Source organism: Capricornis sumatraensis, chromosome 16 (genome assembly GCF_032405125.1).
Source record: "Capricornis sumatraensis isolate serow.1 chromosome 16, serow.2, whole genome shotgun sequence".
NCBI lineage: Eukaryota > Metazoa > Chordata > Mammalia > Artiodactyla > Bovidae > Capricornis > Capricornis sumatraensis.
Window position 1 is genome coordinate 23,226,300 of NC_091084.1, and position 17,546 is coordinate 23,243,845.

Sequence of the window (17,546 nt, forward strand, 5' to 3'; positions counted from 1 at the left end):
GCATTCTTTCCATCTGTTCTTGTTCTCTTCAGTGTCTACTAGGTCTCTACCTTTTCTGTCCTTTATTGTGCTCATCTTTGGACAAAATACTCCCTTGATATCTCCAGTTTTCCTGAAGAGACCCCTGATCTTTCCCCTTCTGTTGTTTTCTTCTGGTTTTATACGCTGTTCATTGAAGAAGGGTTTCTTGTCTTTCTGTGCTGTATTTTGGAAATCTGCAAGTAGTTGGATATGCCTTTCGCTTTCTCTCTTGCTTTTCACTTCTCTTCTTTCTTTATCTATTTGTAAGGCCTCCTTAGATAACCGCTTTGCCTTCTTGCTTTTCTTTTGCTTTGGGATGGTTTTGTTTGCTGCTTCCTGTACGATATTATTAGAAGGACTGATGCTAAAGCTGAAACTCCAATACTTTGGCCACCTAACACGAAGAGTTGACTCATTGGAAAAGCCTCTGATGCTTGGAGGGATTGGGAGCAGGAGAAGAAGGGGACGACAGAGGATGAGATAGCTGGATGGCATCACCGACTCAATGGACGTGAGTTTGAGTGGACTCTGGGAGTTGGTGATGGACAGGGAGGCCTGGCATGCTGTGATTCACGGGGCTGAACAGAGTCGGACATGACTGAAGTGACTTAGCAGCAGCAGCAGCAGTAACAACATATATCTTGACTTCCTACATTTGCATTCCAATCCCCAATGATGAATAGAACATCTTCTTTTGGTGTTAGTTCTAGGAGGTCTTGTAGATTTTCATAGAACCAATCAGCTTCAGTTTCTTCTGCATTGGTGGCAGGGGCATAGACTTGGATTACTGTGATGTTGAATGACTTGCCTCATAAATGAATGGAGATCATTCTGTCATTTTTGAGGTTGCACCCAAGTACTGTATTTTGGACTCTTTTGTTGATTATGAGGGCTACTCCATTTCTTGTAAGGGATTCTTGCCCAGAGTAGTAGATATAATGGTCATCTGAATTATATTCACCCATTTCCATCCATTTTAGTCCACTGATTCCTAAGAGGTCGATTTTTATTCTTACCATTTCTTGCCTGTCCAAGTCCAATTTACTTTGATTCTTATACCTAACGTTCCAAGTTCCTATGAAATACTGTTCTTTGCAGATTGGATTTTACTTTCATCACCAGACACATCCACAACTGAGCATCATTTCCTCTTTGGTCCAGCTACTTCACTCTTTCCCAACTCAATACCTTGCCTCACATCATTTAGCTGATAAGTTACAGAACTGGGATTTCACCCAGGCAGCCTGTTTTCAAAGTCTGTTCTCTAAACTACCATGCTATGCTGCCCCTCCTGACCCAGGAAAGTCACACAGTGCTTCCCCTGCCATACAAAGACATGGTGATCATTGGGCCACCCACATCTATAAACCAAGGGGTTGAACTGAATTAGCACTTATCTCAAGTCTTTTTGGTTCTGATATGACAATTTCATCTGGAAAACTCAGATTCCCTATCCTGTTCTTTACCCAGTGGGAGTTTTTGGAGCCTGAGAGGAGTAGCCACAATTTAGGTGTGGCTGAACTTAGAACACAGCTCAGAGCACCTAAAGATACAAGTAGATATCTGTGCTGTATATGTTCTTCTCTCTGATTTCAAGACCTGTTCTATGGTACCCACTCCCTTTCGCAGACAAATCGCCACACGACCATCTTGCAAGGCTCCAGTCTTCACCCTGATGAAACCAAAATGTAAATGAGTGCTGTTTCTTTCTGGGTTGTGGAACTGTAAGTGACATTTATGAAATCTCTTTCTCTCCTCACATTTTTTAAGATTTCACATAAAAAAACACAATTATTTAATCGGAAAAAAGTATATATTTTAAAAATGTGTTTTTATGAAGCATCTAAATTTTTTGGCACTATGCTCAGCTGTTAGTTTCCAAAGATTTAATTCAGTAATTAATTTTTAGTCTGGCTCCTCAAATTAACATTTAACTTACCAAATATCCAAACTGAAGATAGGCCAGGCTAGAGATCTCATAAGTAATAAGTCAATAAAATTTCAGAGTGTGAAAGCTGGAAAGGTTTTCAACATCATCTAGCCCACTGACTTTCAGATGGTGTCTCCATGAATCTTAGAGTTGTGTAGAGAAACCTTAGGGGCAAAGAGGACACTAAATGGCTGGGGATCTAGATCCTACCTCTTCTTTAATCAAAATATCTCTTCTATTTTTCTTTTGAATAAAAGGATTTTTTTCTTGCTCCAGAAGTCTATTTGCTTCTTTCAGTCTCAACCACCATCACTCTAATCCAAACATCCTCACCTCTGAACTAGGTTATTGTCATAACCTCACTACCTGGTCTCCTTAATCCCATTCCTGCCTCTTTCTCCAGTTTCACCTTATACCATCCCACTCTATACTTCACTTCCAGTTCTCAAGTCATATTTATTCTCTATTACTAAAATTAGCCAAAATAGGACAGGATATGCTGAGGGAACAAATAATCCCAAAATAGGAGTGGTTTACCAAAATTATTATTAATCACTCATATCAGAGCTTGATATACTCTCCTCTGAAAAGTGACTCAGAGATCCAGACTACTTCCTTTTTGGGACATCATACCTTCAACACATGGATTCACAATTGCCATGAAAGAAGAAGGGGGTAGGGGTTACCCAGCCCTGGAAATGGAACAAAGGCCATTGGTCAGTCCTCAATCACAAGACCTCATCTTAACTATAAGATAGGCTTGGAGACATAGTCTTCCAGAATGTCCAGAAAAAGGAAAATGATACAGAAGTTTGCAGAAAATTGATGAACATGTAATACGATCCCTGTGTAGTAACTTATGGCAATTGTATTTGCTAATTTTTCATGACATATTATTTCCATAGCCTTTTGCATAACTAAGTTCTTCTCACCTTTCAAGTTTAAGCTTAGTTTTTAATCCCCAAGATGCCTTCTTCAATCACTTTGATCAAAATTTTCACTATGGCCAAGACTGAAATTACCTCTAAACTGTGGTGTTGGAGAAGACTCTTGAGAGTCTCTTAGACTGCAAGGAGATCCAACCAGTCCATTCTAAAGGAGATCAGTCCTGGGTGTTCTTTGGAAGGAATGATGCTAAAGCTGAAACTCCAGTACTTTGGCCACCTCATGCGAAGAGTTGACTCATTGGAAAAGACTCTGATGCTGGGAGGGATTGGGGGCAGGAGAAGAAGGGGACGACCGAGGATGAGATGGCTGGATGGCATCATGGACTCAATGGACGTGAGTCTGAGTGAACTCCGGGAGTTGGTGATGGACAGGGAGGCTTGGGGTGCTGCAATTCATGGGGTCGCAAAGAGTCGGACACAACTGAGCGACTGAAATGAACTGAACTGAACTGATACTTTCTCCTCTTTGCCTTGGCACAGAGAACACTTACATTTAGCTGAGTCTGTTGTTGCCCAGCTGAAGAAAACTGTATTTCTTATTCCTCTTTGCATCATACTTGGTGATGTGTCTAAGTTTTGGCCCAATTGGATGTAAGAAGCATCATGTAAACTTCCAGAAAGTTTCCCTAAAGAGATGAGGTGGACTTTCCTTCACCCCTTCCTTCCTCTGCTTTCCATACTGACAGAGCCTGGACTGACTCAAGCAGCCATCGTGGACTCCAAGGCAGCTCCTAAGCAGTGTGGAGCATTAGTGGGAATAAACTCACAGCCCTGGTAACCTTGCGGAACTGCCATGGCAGACCTGGAATGCTTATCTCAGGATGTCCTGCTAAGGAAGAGAGAGAAATTAACTTTTTTCTTGTTTAAGACTACTCTTTTGTATAAGCTGATGATATAGCATAATCTATTTCTCAAGCAGATAAGGCAACTGAGACATTATGATTATGTAATCATTAAGATGGAAAGCCAGGGCAGAGTTAGTTCTCTGACTTCCAGTCTAATGGTCTTCACATCAGTAATCATAACATGAAGATTTCAAGAAAAGCAAAAACCAAATATATTAAATTGCTACTTTGTAAAAGGTACCAAATTGTGAGGCATACATAGTCCCTGCCCTTGTCATGATGACAAATGCACAAATAAATGATTATAATACAATATGATAAGTAGTGTAATAGTGGAGATGTATAAGTGCATGGTAGCACAAGACAATGAGAAAAAGAGATGGGTTAATTCTACTTTGCACTTCCACAAAGATAAAAAGTAACATAGGAATTGGGTCTTGAAGGATGAGTAGAAGTTTTCCAGGTAAAAAGTGAGAAGGTAGAGAATGAGAAAGACAGACGAAAACTAGGATCACAAATATGAAAGGACGTGGTGTGTACAAGTAATGATCAGAGTAGAAAGTGTGAGAAAGTGACAAATAAGACTAGAAATTTAGAGATTTTGGCTCAGGACAAAATGTAAAGGACCTTGTATACAAACCCTAGATTCTATCGATAGGTAAGCAAAATGTGTTACCAGACAAAAACTTGGGCCCACTCATCCATGAGCAGTAAAGCCAGTCTACAGACAGTAGGTTGTGCTGTCAGTAGGAAAGCAACAGGCAGGGTTTATTGTAAGGTGCCATGCAAACATATAGGACAGCTAATGCGTAAAAAGCTCAAACTCAACAGGTTTCAGCAAAACATTTTTAGAGGCAAGGAAAGGAAGGTGTATGTGATCAGCTTATAATCAACTATGATTGGTTTATGGGAAGTAAAATAAATGGGCAATAAATTATTGCAAATATTTCCTGGTTCTGGCTGGACTCCAAAGCAAATGTGTTAATTTCTTCCATTTGAAAGTTGTAGCATCTGTAAAACAACTCAAGAAATGTGTATCAGATAGTATTATCTGGGTACTTCAGAGAGGAGCTGAAGCAGAGTATATAAGGAAAAGGTCTGTCCAGGAAGGCCTCACAGGGTCCTGCTCTGTTACGAATTCATAATATGATAGTGACTGCATTGGAATCTTACTACTTTTGGAGAGCTATACCCCCTTCCTAACAGAAGCCTAATTTCTTTCATTGGTATTGACTCTTCAGCACTACACAGAGAGTGCTAGGACCCCCTCAGGGCTCCACTCACCCTTGTCCGAGGAGAGCCAGGTAACCAAAGCCATGGCACTCAGATGCTCCCTCCTTGGATCCTGAATCTTGAACAGGAAAATAAGGAGACCACAAATGGCTGTCACGCCAGTCATAGAAGGTCCGGGCCCTCACCCTAATGTTTCTGCCATGAGACTGTCATGTGGCCTCCTCAACCCAACCTTGCCTCCAGGGTAGCTTGGCTCTTACCCTTCTTGTGCATTCTGAGTTCCTGTCATTCCTCTAATAAAATTGTTTTGTTTAAGTTAAACAGGTTGGTTGCTTGAAGAAGAGAAAGCCAGCACATACAGTGTCCCCATATGAATTAGCAGTGTCTCTCCCCACCTCCATGTTGCTCCAGGGTTGAGACCTGGGTGTCAGGAATTGCACGTTAATTTTAGCTCCTGTACTAAGCTACACCTACCAAGCTAGCTTTCATCAGTGAACACTTACTGACTCTTCATCTTATTTCTCATTTGGTCCAGAGTTTAATCAGCAAAGATGGGGCACCTGTTGGGCTCCCTGGGAGACTCATACCACCTGTACCACCACAGGTAACCTACGGTACAGCACCATGGGGAGAGTATTATCAATGTCCCTGTAAACAGCAGGAAATTGTGTCCAAGGGATAGAGCCGAGGCCACAGCTCTCATTTTCTAATTCAAGATCCTGTATTTTTTTTTTTCCTAAAAAGGATTGTCTAACTGGCTCTTTGTTCCCTTCTGTTGCTCTCTGAAAACTTTTTTTTTTCTAATTTTACAAATTCGTTGGCATTAGAAATCATTTTGACTTTGTCATATCAGGGAATCCATGCTTCCCATGAGGAGACTTTCAGGCCTGACCTAGATAAAACCAAACGGTCTTTATCTGGATTCTTACCTTCCTCTGGATAATAAAGCAGGAGAAAAATGGTGAGAAGGAAGTGTGCTTCAGCACAGGGTACAATGGACTTCTGGATCTTCCTTAATTAAAAAGGGATTTAGGGAATTTATTTTTATCAAGATCCTCAGATGATTCAAAGAACACATTTTTTTTGAGATAAATGATCATGTTACCAAGAGCAATAGGAGAAATTATTATGGGTTCCGTAAATACTTGAAAAATGATAAAGAATTTAAATGAAGCAGGATAGAAAAAAATTTTTTTCCTTAAAAAACAGTTGAGACTAATGGAATAACTAAATCATGTCTCAACTATTTAATCCCAATCCTGGCACAAAAATGCACAGATAGACCCTGAGGTGGGGCTTTGAAGAGGAGAGCAAATTATTAACCTCCTTTGTATTCAATCTTGACTTTAACATTAACTGGAACTCAAGTAAAATGAACTGTAAAGTATCTTCCCAGAATTATCTTTCTGGATTCAAAGATAAAGTCCCCAGAGACTAGCAGTTTGCATTCTTAGCCTTTATGCTATCTTTATTAGTAAGGTTTTGCTATTGTTCAGGGATTATCTAAAATTTTTCATCTCTGTACATCATCAGATCATGCATTTCAATACAACAACTGACTTTACAAATCATCTGCTCCAGCTACTGCACTTGATCAGCATATAAACATAAACCTAAAAGGAATGGAAAATCAGATACCCAGGACCAACCAGCCAGTTAGAAGCAAAGCCAGGGACATATCTCCTACCTACAAATGGTACTGGAGGGAGGAATTAGAAGATGTTTTCCTTTTTGACACTTGAGAAGGAGATGGGTGAAAAAGTCAGTTGTCCTAATGTGCATGCTAAGTCTCTTTAGTCATGTCTGACTCTTTGTGACTCCATGGATTGTAGCCTCCCAGGCTTCTCTGTCCATGGGATTCTCCAGGCAAGAATACTAGAGTGGGTTGCCATGCCCTCCTCCAGGGGATCTTCCCAACCCAGGGACTGAACCCACATCTCTTATGTCTCCTTCATTGGTAGGTGGGTTCTTTATCGCTAGCACCACCTGGGAAGCATTAATAGCAATACCAAAATTACTTTTGGTGGTTGGCAGGGGAGAAACTAACTTCATTGGGGAAAATGTCTGTCTCAGTAAGCTCTTGTTGCTGTAATAAAATATCACAGACTGAGTGGTTTAAACAACAAAAATGTCTTTTCTCACAGCTCCAGAGGCTGGAAGTCTGAGATTAGGGTGCCAGTGTGGTAAGATTCTGGTTAGAGCTCTTTTCCTGGGTTGTAAGTGGTAGCCTTATTGCTTTGCCCTTACATGGTAGAGAGAAAGAGAGAGAACAGCCCTCTGATGTTGCTTCTTAACAAGGCACTAATTCAGTCACAAGGGCCTCACCCTCGTTACCTCATCTAAATCTAATTATCTCCCAAAGGTCCCACCTCCAAACACCATCACATTGGGTTTTAGGGCTTCAATAAATGCATTTGTGGGGGATACATCCAATTCATAGCAACACCTTCATGAGACACTTGGAAGGAAGATGAGACCATCAAGACACTTGTGATGTGAAGCATCAAAAGTAGCCAGATGATTTTACTACACAATATGCACTATAAAGTGGCAATCAAGGAAGTCGCCTAGTTTTATGTCTTGGTCTTTTGCTCACATGGGATGGAGATAGACTAATGAAATGATGCATAAACTAAGGAAGACCCAAAAATGACCAAGAGAATGTAACCACCCACCCACACCCCCACATAGATCACAGATCACAGAACCCAATTTTATCTGACTCTCACGAAGCAGGAAGACCCAGGGGCTCTAACATGGGCTAAACAGTTAAAAATATTACAGGTATTTACTCAGTGCTGAGTTTATTCAGAGACTATCAAAGCCCATCTTTAAAAGCTGTTCTATGGAGAAAAAAAACCCCTTCACTGAATATTTTAAGGTTATGTCAAGGCTCCCAGCTCCCTGCTAAGCTCCTCCTAGTGAGGTGGCCTTTGAATTTGATGTATTATATCAGCTGTCTTCTCCTACTGTCTTAGTCAGCAAGAAAAGCTGGGGTTTCTTTTCTTTTTTTAATGGTTAACATATACATGGAGTGTTTTCTTTGTTTGAGGGTGGGGGAAAGGGGAAACTTTTAAGTATGTCACCTTCATTTCTCATAAATGATCAATAGCCTATTCAAGTATTTTCAAAATGGGTATACCTCTGAGACACAAGTGTCTTTCGCCTCCCAACCCTGATGAAAGATGACTCCTAATGTAATAAAGTGGGCTCCAGAGAAATCAGTTTATTTATTTCAAATATTTCAGCTAATGAGAAAGCAAATTTGAACTCACTGTCCTCAGGGTTTTGGCATGGCGTTCTGATCTGTTCCTTCTGACTCAAAGGTTCAGGTTTGATGGGGACCCTCTCTCTCCAGGTTTCTCATTAGTAGAAACCCCACCCCTCACGTGCCATGCAGAGGCCTCGCTCCTGCTGCTGCCTTTATTGCAGTCCTCTTGCCAGCCTCCCCGTCCCCTCTCCCTCACCCAGGCCAGCCCTCCCTCTCTGCAGGACTCCCTCCTGCTCTATCATCCTTCTGTGTGGCTCCTGGCAAGAGGCTTGCTTTGATGGATTCCACAGACCCCTGACCTCACTTTGAAGTCTCCACAGCTTCATCAAACACACCCACCTCGAGTCTCAGCACTGCCCCTTTCCCTGGCTTACTAAACTCATTAAGCACCCCGGGGGACCCAGTTTGCCTTCTGTGTGACAGAATGATAAGTAGGTTGGGGGGAAAAGAAGGGAAGTGAGTGTTATATTCTCTGACATGCATCACCAAGACAGCCAAGCCTCCTCCTGGAAGGAGTGCAGGGAGCTGCTGTGACTGCCACCCTCATCTGGCTCCCATGAGGATGAAGAGCTCAGCTTCAGGGACAGAAAAATGTGAGTTAGACCCCTGTTAGATCTCAGCTCTGCCTGGCTGAGACTGGCCTGGGGCAGGTAGATCTGTCTGAGTTATGGCTGGTAACCACCACTTAAGGAAGGTCATTTTGAGAATTAATTGACTACTTAATTGTCACAGTATGTGGTTAATTAGGAAAAAAAAAAAGTATGACTTCAAGAAAGTTGGGCTTCCCTGGTAGCTCAACTGGTAAAGAATCTGCTTGCAATGCAGGAGACCCCAGTTCGATTCCTGAGTCGGGAAGATATGCTGGAGAAGGGAACGGCTACCAACTCCAGTATTCTGGCCCGGAGAATTCCATGGACTGTATAGTTCATGGGGTCGCAGAGTCAGATACAACTGAGCGACTTTCACTTTCACTTTTCAAGAAAGCTATTATTGTCATTTCCAATGGTCAACGTCAGTGAAAAGTAATGGGTTTACTGATCAATCCATGAAGACACTCATTTGCATTCCCACCGAGGCTATCAAGGAGAAGTACATTGTACATTTGTGCCATTTAAGATGATTCTGTATAGTGACAGACCACTGAATATAAGTGCTTGAGGTCCTCAAGGCAGAGAATATTTATACCAGTAATGATTATTAAACAGCTATAATCTACTGCCATTTACCTCGGGCCAGGCATTGCACCAAGCAACTGAAATGTCACAAAACCATTTTGGTAGGTATTACACACCCCATTTTACAAAAAGGGAAACTGAGACTCTAAAATTTTATGTGACTTGTTTAAGGGTCAGATACCTGTGAGGAAACAACACATCCACCTATAAGAGATGGTGAAGCATAAGGAAACTAACAGTGGAAAGCTATTACCACCTATAGGCTTTATAGGGTACAGAGTGCATGGGTGAAGGGTAGCAGGGAGGAGTGATGTTCTCGTGTTTCAGAGCCATAGGAAAAGAGCCTCCCAAAAGCAGCCACAGCAAGGAGACGAGGACGGGCAGGGTAACAGGTGCACTGGGCTACACCGGCCTCTCTCTCCCCTCAGTCTCTGATGTGCTGCTAGTGCCTCTGTCTGAACCCAACTGGAAGCTAGAGGACAAGTGAGCCAGGTGAGGTAGTTCACTGCAGTGAACCTCTGGGCACAAAGAATTACAAAGGACGGTGACCAATGGATGGTGGGTGAGGGGTGCAAATGGGGAACTTACAGTCACTCAGAGGGAAACCCAGGACCTCAGTAACCTTGTCTGTTCAACACCAAGAATTCTCCACCAACTAGAAAATCTTAGTACAGCCTTGGCGAGTAAATAAATCAGCAACTGGAAATTACAGGGTGCTATAAAAGAGAGCAATGAAAAGTGAAAGTGAAGTCGCTCAGTCGTGTCAGACTCTTTGCCACCCCATGGACTGTAGCCTACCAGGCTCCTCTGTCCATGGGATTTTCCAGGCAAGAGCACTGGAGTGGGCTGCCACTTCCTTCTCCAGGGGATCTTCCCAACCCAGGAGCTGAACCCAGGTCTCCTGCATTGCAGACAGACACTTTACCATCTGAGCCTCCAGGGAATAGGAACTAAATAAATCTGAGCCCAGGGTCCAATGCTAAAATACTTGGTGACCTTGGCCACGTTTGCTCAGCCTTCTCAAGCTTTAGCCTCCTCGTCTGTGACACTCGGGCACTAACTGTCCCTATCACATATGTCTAATGTAAGAAGTGAGACGAGGGGTAGAAAGTAGACAGGCACTGTCACACCCGTTACCGGAGCAGAGTCAGGAATCAGAGCACCCAAGATGGAATCCGCTGTGCCCACCTTCAAACTCTATTATCTCAGAAAAGTGGGTAAGCCTCTCAGGGCCTTAGTTCCCTCCTCTGTGGGTCAAGGTGATAGGAACACCTGATTTACAGGGATGCTATGATGATAAAGTGACTTAAACAATGTAAAACAGTTAGTAAATTTACCCGGCACTTAAGGGGGTCTCAGTTAACGTTGGCTATTTTCCTTCAAGTGCACAGCACGCTGCCTGTGGCAGAATAAGTAGTGACCTAGAGTTTGCCTTCTGAGCAGGGTGGCCGCAAAATGAGGGAAGAGCCTGTTCATGTGCCTATTATTTCCCTTCTCTCCAGAGCACTCAGACCCCATGTCAAAATTCAAAGCTCTGTTGTTTATTTTCCATAAGAAAGCCAATACCATTCAGCATTTCAAAAATGTAGTAATTGTTCTGAAGTCCTAGGGGCTGAGGGGGACTGCTCTGCAGACAGCATGGGCTTCAGCTGTGTTGCTGTCTCGATCCCTTGCTCCGCATCTGCCCGTGTCCTCAGCTCATTCTGAGGCTTGTGCTCGGCACCAGCCTGTCTGTCACAAGCTGCTGCCTGGGGTGGGGGGCAATCCTGCCTGTCCACCTGCCATACCCGCCTCCCCAGCCCCAGATGCACACACTCCTGGGGAATGTGTTCTCTACCTGCTTACAGGGCACTGCATAGAGTCAACACCCAGCCACCACATGCTAGAAACTCTTCAGGCGCTGGAGATACAATGACAAAGGCAGGGACAGCCTCTGCCCTCACAGAGCTTACATTCTCCTGTTTACACAGCAACAAACAAAACATGCAGCAGATTAGGGGATGACAAGGCCAGTGGGGAAGGGGAAGTCACAGTACGAGGAGGGATAGCAGTTTTAAATGGGTCATCAGAGAAGGCTTCTCTGAACAGCTGAAAAAATTAGGGAATGCTTCACAGACCGTGTCATAATAAATGTTGACTGTGATTAGTGGTCAACGAAAATCTAATTTCCTGTTTTCTCTCCAGGGATGCCAGAGGTTCATAGCTGGAAAAGTTTGAGAAGCACTATTGCTAAGACTCAAGGGACCAGAAAGTAACATGGGGCACCATATGCTGGGACACAGAGCAGCTCATGGAGCTTCCAGGGTCACCTGCGGGGATACAAATTCTAAACTCCTATGATTCATCCTTCCTGGGTGCCCTTAGGACACAGGTGTTAGTTGAATTTGGTTGCTAGTGTCCAGTATGGACTCCTGTTGAGGAAAGCTTTGCAAAAGTCATTTCAGAGGTGGTAGCTTCCCTTATGGTCAGCCTTATTTACACATGTGGGTTTGGAGCAAGATAGGTCAGTACACTGAGATGACATTGAGGCAGAAAAAGTAACTGAAATTCCATGATCTTAACACAACAAAGATTCCTTTGTTACTCATGCATCTCTGAGCCAAGATGACCCTCTGGAATAGCTTATCTCCACAGAGGACTCAAGGATCCAGGTTACTTCAAACCTGGGGCTCCACCAACTCGACAGGAGGCTCCTTCCTCAATAGTGGGAAGAAAATGGAGGGGAAGAAAATGCCTGGAAATATCACCCTGCTCATCTGCATTTCAGACAGGAAGAGATGGGCATTACTTCTCCTCGATTTATTGGCCATAACTAGTGGACAGTCTCATCTTCTGAAAGTGAGGTCACCTGACTAATTCTCTCCAGGGAAGAAAAGCAGACTGGATGTGGCGAGCACTACTAAAATTCTACAGATCACTTGCTCCTACTCTGTGCAGCTTGGCAAATGCAGTAGAAATGGCTTTACTCTCCAGGCACTTGGTACCAGCTTAGCAAGTTTTATGTGGACAAAATGGCTTAGAGCTCTAAGGTGTCTGTTAGAGCTTCCTGGACAACTTTCCAGTACATATCCCCCCAAAAAACATAACCATAAGCCTCCTGAAGTTTCTCCTTCAAACCCAATGAGGTGGATGAAACTAGGAGAGGCATATTTTAAAGAAAGTGATTAGTAAAAGCCTATGGAAGGTAGGAGCATTTGGGCTGAAGCTACAGGAGTTGTACAAAGACGTGAGAAAGATGGCTCAGGCAGTAATGGAGCAAATGCCAAGACCCTGAGGGAAGATGAGCTGTAGAAAAGAGGCCCATGTGACAAGGGTACAGGCAGTGCCAAGGAGAGTGATATCAGGTGGAGTGGAAGAGACAGAGGCCCACTGATGCCTGGCAGACCGGGTAAGGAATTCAAGTCTTATTTCAAATTCAAAAGGAAGCAATTGGAAAGTTTTAGCAGGGTAATGACCTGATCAAATTGCCAACATCCACTGGATCATGGAAAAGGCAAGAGAGTTCCAGAAAAACATCTATTTCTGCTTGATTGACTATGCCAAAGCCTTTGACTGTGTGGATCACAATAAACTGTGGAAGATTCTGAGACAGATGGGAAGACCAGAACATCTGACCTGCCTCTTGAGAAATCTGTATGCACGTCAGGAAGCAACAGTTAGAACTGGACATGGAACAAAAGACTGGTTCCAAATAGGAAAAGGAGTACATCAAGGCTGTATATTGTCACCCTGCTTATTTAACTTCTATGCAGAGTACATCATGAGAAACGCTGGACTGGAAGAAACACAAGCTGGAATCAAGATTGCCGGGAGAAATATCAATAACCCCAGCTATGCAGATGACACCACCCTTATGGCAGAAAGTGAAGAGGAACTAAAAAGCCTCTTGATGAAAGTTGAAGAGGAGAGTGAAAAAGTTGGCTTAAAGCTCAACATTCAGAAAACGAAGATCATGGCATCTGGTCCCATCACTCCATGGGAAAGAGATGGGGAAACAGTGGAAACAGCGTCAGACTTTATTTTTGGGGGCTCCAAAATCACTGCAGATGGTGACTGCAGCCATGAAATTAAAAGACGCTTACTCCTTGGAAGAAAAGTTACGCCCAACCTAGATAGCATATTCAAAAGCAGAGACATTACTTTGCCGACTAAGGTCCATCTAGTCAAGGCTATGGTTTTACCAGTAGTCACATACGGATGTGAGAGTTGGACTGTGAAGAAGGCTGAGCCCTGAAGAATTGATGCTTTTGAACTGTGGTGTTGGAGAAGACTCGTGAGAGTCCCTTGGTCTGCAAGGAGATCCAATTAGTCCATTCTGAAGATCAGCCCTGGGATTTCTTTTTTTTTTTTTTTTCATGGTATAATTTTATTTTATTTTTTTTCCAATGTCTTTATTTTTTAATTAATTTATTTATTTATTATTTTTTTTAATTTTAAAATCTTTAATTCTTACATGTGTTCCCAAACATGAACCCCCCTCCCACCTCCCTCCCCATAACATCTCAGTGGGTCATCCCCATGCACCAACCCCAAGCATGCTGTATCCTGCGTCAGACATGGACTGGCGATTCAATTCTTACATGATAGTATACATGATAGAATGCCATTCTCCAAAATCATCCCACCCTCTCCCTCTCCCTCTGAGTCCAAAAGTCCGTTATACACAGCTGTGTCTTTTTTCCTGTCTTGCATACAAGGTCGTCGTTGCCATCTCTCAAAAATATACAAGCAACCTATGCAGCTCAATTCCAGAAAAATAAATGACCCAATCAAAAAATGGGCCAAAGAACTAAATAGACATTTCTCCAAAGAAGACATACGGATGGCTAACAAACACATGAAAAGATGCTCAACATCACTCATTATCAGAGAAATGCAAATCAAAACCACAATGAGGTACCACTTCACACCAGTCAGAATGGCTGCGATCCAAAAATCTGCCAGCAATAAATGCTGGAGAGGGTGTGGAGAAAAGGGAACCCTCCTACACTGTTGGTGGGAATGCAAACTAGTACAGCCATTAGGGAGAACAGTGTGGAGATTCCTTAAAAAATTGCAAAGAGAACTACCTTATGACCCAGCAATCCCACTGCTGGGCATACACACTGAGGAAACCAGAAATGAAAGAGACACGTGTACCCCAATGTTCATTGCAGCACTGTTTATAATAGCCAGGACATGGAAACAACCTAGATGTCCATCAGCAGATGAATGGATAAGAAAGCTGTGGTACATATACACAATGGAGTATTACTCAGCCGTTAAAAAGAATTCATTTGAATCTGTTCTGATGAGATGGATGAAACTGGAGCCGATTATACAGAGTGAAGTAAGCCAGAAAGAAAAACACCAATACAGTATACTAACACATATATATGGAATCTAGAAAGCCCTGGGATTTCTTCGGAAGGAATGATGCTAAAGCTGAAGTTCCAGTACTTTGGCCACCTCATGTAAAGAGTTGACTCATTGGAAAAGACTTTGATGTTGGGAGGGATTGGGGGCAGGAGGAGAAGGGGATGACAGAGGATGAGATGGTTGGATGGCATCACTGACTCGATGGGCGTGAATCTGAGTGAACTCCAGGAGTTGGTGATGGACAGGGAGGCCTGGCATGCTGCGATTCATGGGGTCACAAAGAGTCAGACACAACTGAGCAACTGAACTGAACTGAATGACCTGATCTGACTTGGATTACTTTAAAGATTCTTTTGGCTGCTATAAGGGAAAGGGATTGCTGGGGGTTAGGAGCAGCAGGAGGACCGGTTCATCCGGATGAGAGAAGAGAGGGGTTTGGACTCAGATGTAGGCAGTAGAACTGCAGAGGGGTGGATATGCTAGGGATGCATTCTGAAGGTACAGAAAACAGGACTAAGAATGAAGGAAAGAGGACACCCAAGGATAATTCTGCAATCTATTGCTGGCATGGCTGTCTCCCTGACATGATGACAAGGTTCAGCCCAGAAGAGAATCATAATGAAGCAAGGATAAGCACCATGCTTTCCAGGAAGTACCAGAAGTTGTTCTGAAATCAGTCCATGTAGGAAGTATCTATGCTGATCCATTTCTTGTTGAATATTGCAGCCATGAATCTTTGTGTTATTTCTTCCTGCTTGTCTCCCGTCTTCCTTCTCTTTAAAGACGCATCTTTATATGGAATCTTTACCCCCAATAATGACATTTAATTACTCTCCTTTAACATTTTTGTTGAGCTCTGAAATAAAAACAGCTCTTAGGTTCTGCCTGCAGTCTTTGGCCAAAAGAAAAAAAATTTTTTTGCTATATTGACTTATCATATGTTTTAGAACATAGAGAAGGAACATGGCAATTTAAAATTGAATGAAGAGATTTTACATATCCTCCTCAGGGAAGTTTCTTCATTAACATTTTTAAGAATGCAACGAACAGTTTCTCTTATTATAACAGATGGTGGTGTATTTTATAGTTATGGCAGTCACATGCTTCATACCTCAACAACAGTCAGCTCCTCAGCACTGAAATATTTTAATATTTCTCTACAGTCTTTGCTAAGCACAATTGAATAATCCATTTCATATTTAAATTATGCCCAGTGCTTATTACATATTAGGAATTTTGTAAATGCTTGTTGAATAACTGAATGAATCTATCAAATCAAAGCTCAAAGAATATTTCTTTTCACAAAGCACATAATTAATTATGCCATTTCAACAAATATGCTGACTAGGCCTCAAACATCTTTTGAACTGATCATGTATAAAACTGTTGAAAGCAGAATTCCTGAATTCTCACTCTGGATTCAGGCCAGTGCGGCACTTTAATTACTCTCTTTGTCCCTCCTGCTGTCTGTTAAAGGACAAGCTCTCAGTCGTGCCACTTATGAACCACTCACATTGGTTAAGGTCATCAAAGTTCAGTGAAAAGTTGAGCTTCCAGCTCTTGCACACCAATTAGGGCTTCCTTGCACACTAAAGGGCTTCCCAGGTGGCTCAGTGACAAAGAGTCTGTCAGCCAATGCAGGAAACACAGGAGACCCGGGTTTGATCCCTCGGTTGGGAAGATCCCATGGAGGAGGAACTGGCAACCCACTCCAGTATTCTTGCCTGGAGAATCCCATGGACAGAGGAGTCTGGCGGGCTACAGTTCATGGGGTCACAAAGATTCAGATACAACTAAACAACTGAGTGACTGAGCGTGTACGCATACAACTGGACCTTACTTCTTGGCAGCTGCTCTTTGCATGGATACATATTCTTCATACCTGTTTGTGGTGTGTCACGGATGCTCCTATACAGGTCAGAAATGAGATGCAGAGCATCTAAATACATCCAGGACCAATTAAATGGATGGTGGAGATTAAATGGACAATATGGTGGCCCAACATTGTCACATGTGGTCACTCAAGTGGTAAGTATTCACTGCCTCTCCACAGAGTGAAATGAGTGAAGTCGCTCAGTCCTGTCCAACTCTTTGTGACCCCATAGATTGTAGCCTACCAGGCTCCTCTGTTCATGGGATTTTCCAGGCAATAGTACTGGAGTGGATTGCCATTTCCTTCTCCAGGGGATCTTCCCAACCCAGGGCTCGAACTCAGGTCTCCCGCATTGTAGACAGACGCTTTACTGTCTGAGCCACCAGGGAAGTCCAAGTTCCTGGAATGAAAAACAAAACTTTTGGAAACCTCTCATGTGTTTTTATAGCATTATAAAAGTAGCAAGTATTTATTATAATAAAATAAATAGTAAACCATATAAAAAATACAGATAAAAGCCACTTTGAGCTTCTCCTCTCCCCCGTCCATCCCCTCAGGATCACCAATACCAACAAACCAGAAATATCCTTGTATATTATTTTATGCACATATGTTCTTCTAACACAGCTACACTATACTATGCATTTCCTGAAACTTGCCATGTTTAGCTATAGACACCATTCCATCCAGTTCAGAGAGATGGGCTTTATTCTCTTTAATGGATTTCACATATGGCATTGAAGATTAAATTCTAGTTTTTTTGGATTTTTTTTTCTGTTAAAAACAATGCTTTATGATCATTGTTTTATATATCTTTGTGCATTTATTTGTAGGACAAATTTGTAGAAGCAGGGTTGCTAGGGTACAGTGTAGTCACATTTTAAATTTTGATT